The sequence below is a fragment of the Carcharhinus amblyrhynchos genome, chromosome 12 (assembly GCF_965287045.1).
Source record: "Carcharhinus amblyrhynchos chromosome 12, sCarAmb.v2.hapA, whole genome shotgun sequence".
In the NCBI taxonomy this organism is placed as follows: domain Eukaryota; kingdom Metazoa; phylum Chordata; class Chondrichthyes; order Carcharhiniformes; family Carcharhinidae; genus Carcharhinus; species Carcharhinus amblyrhynchos.
The window spans coordinates 81,390,790-81,401,273 of NC_137335.1; positions in this window are offsets into that span (position 1 = coordinate 81,390,790).

A 10,484-nucleotide genomic window follows, 5' to 3' on the forward strand; every position below is an offset into this window, starting at 1 on the left:
TGAATGGCGGGGCAGGCTCGAAGGGCTAGATGGCCTACTCCTGCTCCTATTTCTTGTGTTCTTATTTGTGACTGCCACCTATTTTCCGTCCTTTATTTCTCTTGGTTAGACCTATTTCACACCAGTTGTGATGTGGAACTCAATATGATGTTAACTCATCCAGGGGGCACAGTGGGGCGGCACGGTGGCACAATGGTTAGCACTGCTGCCTCACAGTGCCAGGATCTCAGGTTCAGTTCCGGCCTTGGGTCACCGTCTGTGCGGAGTCTGCACGTTCTCCTTGTGTCTGCATGGGTTTCCTCCGGGTGCTCCGGTTTCCTCCCACAGTAGAAAGATTTGGGGTTGCAGGGATAGGGGCTGGGTGGGATTGTGGTCGGTACAGATCCAATGGGCCAAATGGCCTCCTTCTGCACTGTAGGATTCTATGATTCTATCCTGTGAAATGCTGGCATTGCCAAAGGGGTGAGGCAGTGGATTAGGTCTCACAAGAGCATGTCTGGACAAGAGGGGCCTCTGCCAATACTGTGACAAATCAGTTGTTGTAATGTCAGCAAGAAGTCTCTCAACACCAGGTTAAAGTCCAACAGGTTTATTTGGCATTAGCTTTCAGAGGCTCAGGCTCCTTCATCAGATGAGTGAGAACTTGTGTTCACAAACAGGTCATATACAGACACAAACTCGATTTGTAAGGTAACGATTGGAATGCGACTCTTTACAGGTAATCAAGTCTTAAAGGTACAGACAATGTGAGTGGGGTGAGGGCCAAGCACAGGTTAAAGAGGTCTCCAGTCAGGACGGTTAGTGAGATTTTGCGAGCCCAGGCAAGTCGTGGGGGTTACAGATAGTGTGACATGAACCCAAAATCCCAGGTGAGGCCGTCCTCATGTGTGCGGAACTTGGCTATCACAGTTTCAGACTTGCTTACCTGTAAAGACTTGCATTCCAACCATTATCTTGTGAATTGAGTTTTGTGTCTGTATATGCCCTGTTTGTGAACACAAGTCCTCACTCAGCTAATGAAGGAGCCTGAAAGCTTGTGCTGTCAAATAAACCTGTTGGACTTTAACCTGGTGTTGTGAAACTTACTCCAGTCCAACACTGGCATCGCCACATCATTGTTATTATGTGGCAAACCGTACAGAGCATTCTCCCATAAACTGCAGGAATGGGTTGGATTGTGGTTGGTACAGACTCAATGGGCTGAATGGCCTTTTTCTGTACTGTAGGGACTCTATGGCCTGTAGAGACCAGGTTTGGTGATGTGCCAGGAATTCAAGTTGAGCTTTGGGATAAATAAAAGGAAATGAGTCTTGTACATCAGTGCGTTCAGACTGGACGAGCAGGTAGGATGAGTAACAGCTCCTCAATCAATCTCGAACATGTTTGTTTTCATAGCACTGAGTTCCTGAATAGGAAGATTTACTTTGAATGAGAAGTCTTACTGAACTGGGAATCCAAGGTTTTGTTCTTAATTCGGTCATGGAATGTGGATATCGCTGCCAGGCTTGCATTTATTGCCCATTCTTCATTGCCCTTGATTGAAAAGGCGGTGGTGAGATGCCTTCTTGAACAGCTGCAGATGGTTTGGGTACACCCACAGTACTGTTAGGAAGGGAGTTCCGCAACTTTGATCCAGCGACAGTGAAGGAATGGCTATATAATTGCCTGTTAGGGTGGTGTGTGGCTTGGAGGGGAACTTGCAAGTGTTCCCATACATCTGCTGCCCTTGTCCTCCGTACCAAAGTTTACTTATTAGTCACAAGTAGGCTTACATTAACACTGCAGTGAAGTTACTGTGAAAATTCCCCGGTCACCCCACTGTTCGGGTTACACTGAGGGAGAATTTAGCACGGCCAGTGCATTTAACCAGCATGTCTTTGGAGTGTGGGAGGAAACTGGAGCATCCGAAGGAAACCCACGCAGATATGAAGATAGCGTGCAAACTCTGCAAAGACAGTGACCCAAGCCAAGAATTGAACCCGGGTCCCTGGCACTGTGAAACAGCAGAGCTAAGAACCGTGCCACCCAAACCAACTCAAGAACATCTTTCTTCCCTGCTGCCATCAGACTTTTGAATGGACCCACCTTATATTAAGATAATCTTTCTCTACACCCTAGCTATGACTGTAACACTACACTCCCCTCCTTTCCTTCTCCCCAATGTACTCTATGAACAGTATGTTTTGTCTGTAGCGCACAAGAAAGAACACTTTTTACTGTCTGCTAATCCATGTGACAATAATAAATCAAATTAAATCAAATAGTGGTCACGGGTTTGGAAGATGTGATTGAAGAAGCCTTGGCAAGTTCCTGCAGTACATCTTGTAGATGATGCACACCGCTGTCACTGCTTTTAGTAATTTCAATTAATAATCAGGAACTTGGAGTTAGATTACATTTCTGGACTTCAAGACTGCCCTATCCATGATGAATATTTTAAAATATTTACAGGATGAAAGGGTAATTACCAATTTGCAAAAAGTTTTAGAAAATGGACCATTAATCTGAGATTCCTTTCAGATTTATTTATTAGTCACAAGAAAGGCTTACATTAACACTGCAATGAAGTTACTGCGAAAATCCCCTAGCCACCACACTCCAGCCTATGTTCAGGTACACTGAAGGAGAAATTAGCATGGCCAATGCATCTAAACAGCATGTCTTTTAGAATCCCTACAGTACATTTGGCCCATCGAGTCTGCATCACAATCCCACCCAGGCCCTACCCCCGTATCCACCCGCTAATCCCTCTAATCTACGCATCTCTGGATACTAAGGGGCAATTTTAGCATGGCCAATCAACCTAACTCGCACGTGTGGGAGGAAACCAGAGCATTCAGAGGAACCCCACACAGACACAGGGAGAGCTTGCAAGCTCCACGCAGACAGTGACCCAAGCCAGGAATTGAACCCAGGTCCCTGGTGATGTGAGGTAGCAGTGCTAACTGCTGTGCCACTGTGCCTCTATTAAATTTGTCCAATGTTTTAATAGAGACACGAACCAAATTATCTTAAACTGCTTGAAAAGTCAAGAGGGGAATTTCACATGTATACTGAAAGCTTGAATATTGTTGAAAAGAGAGACATGTCGAAGCTTTTCATTTTACACTCATCAGGACAATTCTCAAGAATATCGGGACAAGGGGAAAACAACAATTTCTACAGTGTGAGAAGAGATGGCAATTAGAATCCACAAATCAGGAAACAATTGCCAAACAATCAGCACCCTCTTCACAAATAGTTAACCAGTATTCTTGCAGAGTGTCCTGATGAGTGTAAAATGAAAAACTTCGATATGGTTCTTTTTTCTGCCATACTCAATCTCTGTACGACCAAATGATCACTTTGTAAATTGTTTAAACGTTTGTGTACATATTGGAATTTCACCCTTTTTGTACAGTCTATATATATCACAGTCAGAAATCCATGCTCTAATCTGTAGTATCCTTAAAAAACTCTTAACAGCTGATGATATGTCTGTGAGTCGGATGTAGAAATGTGCTGACCACTGACTTTCTCATCCAGACGTACATGCATAATTCATCAAAAACTCTAATCGCTATCCCTCTTCAAGTCCTGTAAGAAGTCTCACAACACCAGGTTAAAATCCAACAGGTTTATTTGGTAGCACGAGCTTTTGGAGCGCTGCTCCTTCATCAGGTGAGTGAAAAGTTGGGTTCACAAACAGGGCATATATAAACATAAACTCAATTACAAGATGATGGTTGGAATGAGAGTCTTAACAGGTAATCAAGTCCTTACAGGTGCAGACAATGTGAGTGGAGAGAGGGTTAACCACGAGTTAAAGAGGTGTGAATTGTCTCCAACCAGAACAGTTACTGAGATTTTACAAGCCCAGGCAAGTTGTAGGGGTTACAGATAGTGCGACATGAACTCAAGATCCCGATTGAGGCCGTCCTCATGTGTGCGGAACTTGGCTATCAGTCCCTGCTCAGCGATTCTGTGTTGGCGTGTGTCTTGAAGGTCGCCTTAGAGAATGCTTACCCGAAGATCAGAGGCTGAATGCCCGTGACTGCTCTTGCTACCAAATAAACCTGTTGGACGTTAACCTGGTGTTGTGAGACTGCTTACTGGGCCAACCCCAGTCCAACGCCGGCATCTCCACATCATGGCTCCTCATGTCAACTCACCTTCCATCACTTTACGCACTAACAATTCATGTTAAACTGAAAATTAACTGACTGTCCTTAGAATATATTAGCTTGCCAAGGAAACTGTAAAGGAGACACTGGTTCCAAAACATTAGAGCCTGAGTCAGCGTAGTAAATGCCATCATGAATTAAACTGGGATTGGTTGACTCTCTATCCCTGAAACACTTTGTGTTCCATGGGATTTTATATCCAGCCTTGATACGATCATAGAATGGTTACAACATGGAGAAGGCCATACAACCCATCATATTCGTGCCATCTCTCTCTCTGTTAGATCAACCCTGCTAGACCCACTCCCCTGCCTTTCCCACAGCCTTGCAAATATTTTCTCTTCAGTTAATTCATCCATCACGTAAACCAGCCCCCCATCCATTGACTCTGCCTACACTTCCCGATGCCTCGGCAAAGCAGCCAGCATAATTAAGGATCCCACGCACCCCGGACATTCTCTCTTCCACCTTCTTGCATCAGGAAAAGATACAGAAGTCTGATATCACGTGCCAACCAACTCAAGAACAGCTTCTTCCCTGCTGCTGTCAGACTTTTGAATGGACTTACCTTGCATTAAGTCGGTCTTTCTCTACACCCTAGCCATGACTGTAACACTACATTCTGTACTCTCTCCTTTTTATGGTGCACAAGGAGGCGATTTGGCCCATCATGTTTGTACCAGCTCTGCAAATGAGCATCATGGCATGGTGCCATTTCCCAGCCTCTTCCCTCATACCCCTACACATTGTTTCTATTCAAGTAATCATCTCTCTCATTGAACCTGCCTCCATCACACTCACAGACAGTGCATTCCAGACCCCGACTACTCATTGCCTGAAAACGTTCTTTCTCACACCACATTTGTTTCTTTTGCAAATCAATGCAAATCCGTTCCCCTTCTCGTTCATGACCCTTTTACGAGTGGGAGTAGTTTCTCCCGATCTACTCTGTCCACCCCTTCAGAATGTTGAACATCGCTATCAAATCTCCTTTTAGCCTCTTTCTTGTCAAGTCTTGTCTAAAAGTTAAAGTACAGTTTATTGATTAGCCACAGATAAGGCTTACATTAACACTGCAATGAAGTTACTGTGAAATTCCCCTCGTCGCCGCAGTCTGGTGCCTGTTTGGGTCAATGCACCTAACCAGAAACCAGAACACCCGGAGGAAACCCACGCAGACACGGGGAGAATGTGCAGACTCTGCACAGGCAGTGATGAAGCCGGGAGTCAAACCCAGGTCCCTGGCGCTGTGAGGCAGCCTGTGCCACCATGCCACCCCACTTTTGCTTCCTATTGTAGAATTAATGTACAAGGAACTGCAAACATTTTGGGTATTCTGCGTCACAGAATGTTGGTATACTCACTTGTCTTGCCTTCACATCAGCTCACTTCTATAAACCTATCTCTGATCAAATTCAAATGCTGAATGTTACAAAAATGTAATCGGATCAAAATATAGGACATTCCGCTCTCAGCTCTTGAATACTCTCTGCAAGGATAGAATTTTCCCACACCTCCCACCATGGGAATCGTAGCGAGTGGGAGAAGACCATAAAAAGGTGGGAACTTTTGGTCTTGTGCTGAGTGTGGCCGGAAAATCCAACCCAAAATCTTTTGACATCTCGCTTCTAAAAAGCTACCTCTGTGACCAAACCTTTGTTTCTTATCTCCGTGGTGAATATTTTGTTTGATTATGCTTTGGTGATTCAGCTTGGGGTGTTTTATGATGTCAAAGTTACTTTGTAAATGCAAGTTTGTTCTTGTTTAGAAGCTGGAAAACTGGTGGAGGCTAAATTCCACCTTCGCCATCCCAACGTTCCCTGTTCCCACTGAGACAAGGCTGCTGCCAAAAAAAGGTAACTTTCTGACCTCACTGGCAGGCAATCATCAACTGTAGCCTTGAATAACATAGCTCAGCCAGCAGATCACTAGGCCCGCCATAGAAGGTCATCACATTTGGAGAGCCGATGGGCCGAATGGCCTCCTTTTGCATTGCAATAATTCTATGATTCTTCGACAAGACGAGGCAAAAGGCGTGCACAACATTGAAACAAACTCTATCCAGGATTGCGAAGGGAAAACTGAGGAGAGATGGCAATTTGACAAAGGAGTCGAAACGTCAGCTCTTTTCTCTCCTTACAGATGCTTCCAGGCCTGCTGAGACTTTCCAGCATTTTCCTTGTACAGTGGGCCATCAACCGCTGAAATCATTGGTAGGAAAGGTCGCTGAGGCCCAGGGTGCTGGAGCCACTTGGGAAACAATTATTGGTGGGTTGCAGTCCCATAAATAAAAGACCAACTAAGGAAAAGGGAATTCTTCACCCAATCCCATTTTGCAAAGGGATATTCTCTTAACACATGTAGTAGTTCAGCAGTGTTCTCCCAGAGTAATTCTTAATAGACCTCAGGGCAGTGCTGAATAATGACGAACACACCCAGTTTTCGGGTCAAGTTTCACCCTGGCATTTTGCCCAGTGATACTCCTACAGGTTGTTTAGTCCAGCACCAGTCATGCAAATGATATCCAGGTTAACGGTGGTGTTGTGATAATGTCGCTGGGCTGAAGCCCGGGCTAACGTTCTGGGGACATGTGTTCAAATCCCATCATGGTAGCTGGTGGGATTTAAATTGTATTAATCTGGAATCAAAAACTAGTGTTAATAATGATCATGAAACTTGTGGCAACGTGAAGAAATCTCCCGTCCTTATCCGGTCTGGCCCACCAGACCCACGGGAATGTGGTTGACTCATCACTGTCCTCTGAAATAATTTAGCAAACTGTTCCATTCAAGGACAATTAGGGATGGGCAATAAATGGTTCTGGCAGTGACTCCCGTATCCCAGGGAAAGACAGATACGTTAAAAAGGATTAAACATTATGTTCACTGCCACCACGTCACCGTGGACCAAACTCTTTAGATCGACCCCAAATACGAGCAGCAAAAAATAAATCATTTATATCATTGATGTTTATTATTTTGTAAAATTTTTGTCATTTTAAGAACTGCCCGGGAAACAAAAGTAAGGCACTTACAAAGTGTCTGACAAAATGAAAGCAAATTACTGCGGATGCTGGAATCTGAAACCAAAAGAGAAAATGCTGGAAAATCTCAGCAGGTCTGGAAGGAGAGAAAAGAGCTGATGTTTCCAGAAGAGCCTTTGTCAAAGCTTAATTTGTTTTAGGGAGGTGTTGATTGAGGGATAAATATTGGCCAGGATACTGGGAGCAGGGGGGGTGGAGTGGGGAGAGGTGGGGGGTGGGGGGAGGTGTGGGAGGGGGATAGGGGTTGGGGGGGAATGTGTGGGAGGGGGATGGGTGCTCTTCCATACTTCTTGGAAATAGTGCCACCTGATCACTTGAGCCTGCCTGAGGGGGCTCGGAGCTCCTTGGCTCAGCTGAAAAACAACACCTCTGACAGTGCAGTACTCCCTCAGCACTGCGCTGGGGGCGTCAGCCTGGATTCCGCCTTCAAGTCTCTGGAGCAGGGATCGAACCCACCCACCTTCTGACCCAATGACAAGAGTGCTACTGACGGAGCTGTGGGCTAAACTTCAAATAGAAAGAGACGTGACGAATGCAAAATTCAGCAGCGGAGCGGATAAAGAGGGACGCAGGGAGGGATTCTGGGGTTTTCACAACTGGAAATGGCCAGACTGTCTGTTGAGTGGTATTCAGGGTGAAGGGCTTCTGGATCCAATGGGGAATGCTCCAACGGAGATATATCAGCTCCCAGAGATACAATGGAAGTCGGGGACTTTCTCAGCAAGGTATAGCCGTTTATCAAGGCGACGTGATTAGATCATTGGCGATTATAAGCTAATATGTTTCGAAGATATAGGAGCAGAATTAGGCCATTTGGCCCATTGAGTCCGCTCCACCATTTGATCATAGCTGATATGCTCCCCTTTTCCTGCCTCACCCCCATATCCCTTCACCTGATTACCAATTAAAAATCCATCTAACTCCTCCTTAAATTTACTCATTGTCCCAGCATCCCACCACACTTTGGGGTAACGAATTCTACAGATTCACAACCCTTTGGAAAAAGTAGTTTCTTCTCAACTCTGTTTTAAATTTGTGACCCCTTATCCTAAGACTATGGCCTCTGGTCTTAGAATTCCCCACAAGAGGAAGCATCCACTTCATGTCTACCTTATCCATACTTTTTATCATCTTCAAGAAGAAATAGGGTCAGTAGACCATTCGGCCTCTCGAGCCTGATCCGCCATCCAACACGATCGTGGCTAACCTTGACTTCAACTCCACTTTCCCATCCAAGACCCCTTAATTCCCCGAATGTCCACAAAATCTGCCTATCCCAATCTTAAATGTATTCAACGACGGAGCCTCCACTACCCTCAGGCTAGAGAATCCCAAAGATTCATTACCGTTTGAATGAAGAAATTTCTCCCCATCTCAGTCTTAAGTGATCAGCCCCTTACCCTGAGGCTGTGCCCCCGTGGATATTTTAAAATCCTGAAGGCCTCAGGAAGCGGGAAACAAGAAGGAAATTGAGGAGTTGCAGCTGGAGTCGACAAGAGAGCAGCAAATTCTGGTGAGGGTTAGGAAGATGACTCGGAGGGGTCTCTTTTCCTCTCCTGATCAGTAGAGTATGATGAGATAAATCTTTATTCCAATGTAGTGTAGGTGCAGAGAGGATGTGTAGGATTTTGCAGTTGTAGCCTAACAGCGAGGAAAGTCAAGGTCAGCCCAGAATCATAGAATCCCAGCAGAACAGAAGGAGGCCATTCAGCCCGTCGAGTCTGCACTGACCACAATCCCACCCAGGCTCTAGTCCCATAACCCCACATATTTACCCTGCTAATCCCCCTGACGCTATGGGTCAATTTAGCCTGGCCTAACCCGCACATCTTTTTGGACTGTGGGAGGAAACCGGAGCACCCGGAGGAAACCCACGCAGACACAGGGAGAGCGTGCAAACTCCACACACATAGCGACCCGAGGCCGGAATTGAACCTGGGTCCCTGGCGCTGTGTGGCTAACAACTGTGCCGTAGAGGAGTATTGGCCACGGTAAGGCTGTTTCAAGTAGAGAATGGAAGCGAGAGAGAGAGAGAGAGAGAGAGACAGATTGCCAAATGAAAATTACCCTCCCGGTGAAAACCATCAACAATGATCCAACAACTAAGCTTCAAAGCGAAAAGGAACCCACTGTATCGGGGAGGCTGCATGTTGGAGCCTGTTTGTGCTGACTGAATTGGCTTTGCGGCGGGGAAGCTATTCACTGAGACTGAATGAGGCAGCCTCCGAGGCATTCACAGAACACGGCTCTCTCTGGAAGCCAGTAAGATGCTGACTGGTGTTCTGGGTGGGGCAGGGCCTTGTGTTGTCTGCAAAGAGCCTTTGATATGGTCGAAGAAGCTGAGACTGAAAAGACTATTGTTTACCAAATTTATTAAGTTTCTTCCTCCCCTCCTGAATCTGTTTTGTTTTAATACGTTTACCCGTGGGATGTGGGTGTCACTGGCTAAGCCAGCATTAGTTTTCCATCCCATCTCTCTCCCCGCACTTAGTGAAGTTTGAAGTTTATTTGCTATTGTCACAAGTTGGCTTACATTAACACTGCAATGAAGTTACTGTGAAAAATCTCCTATTTAGGTACACTGAGGGAGGATTTAGCGCGGCCAATCCACCTAACCAACATGGCTTTCAGACTGTGGGAGGAAGCTGGAGCACCCGGAGGAAACCCGCGCAGACATGGGGAGAATGTGTAAACTCCACACAGACAGCGACCCAACCTGAGAATCGAACCTGGGTCCCTGGCGCTGTGAGGCAGCACTGTTAACACTGTGCTGACCCCTTAGCGGTGCATTAAGGCAGACTTTCCTCTGTTTCCATAGCTAGTGATTCCCAGAACAGGGGGCTATTCTGCCGTGAGGAGCTTAGAGCTTGGGGGGGGGGACGCGACTCCGCAACAAGTGTGGCCGACCAGGAGTCAGGCCCTTCAGCCCTCTAAGCCTGCACGACCATGCTGCCCATCTGAACCAACACTCCCTACCCTTCTGGAGAACCATATCCCTCGATTCCCATCCTATTCATATATTTGTCAAGATGCCTCTTAAAAGCCACTATCATATTTACTTCCACTAATTCCCCCGGCTGCGAGTTCCAGGTTCCAGGCACTCACTACCCTCTGTGTAAAAAACTTGCCTCATACATCTCCTTTAAACCTTGCCCTTTGCACCTTAAACCTACGCTCTTTAGGAATTGACTCTCCTGCCCTGGGAAAAGGCTTCCGACTTTCCCCTCTGTCCATGCCCCTCATAATCTTGTAGACGTCTATCAGGGAGTTCCCTGTGT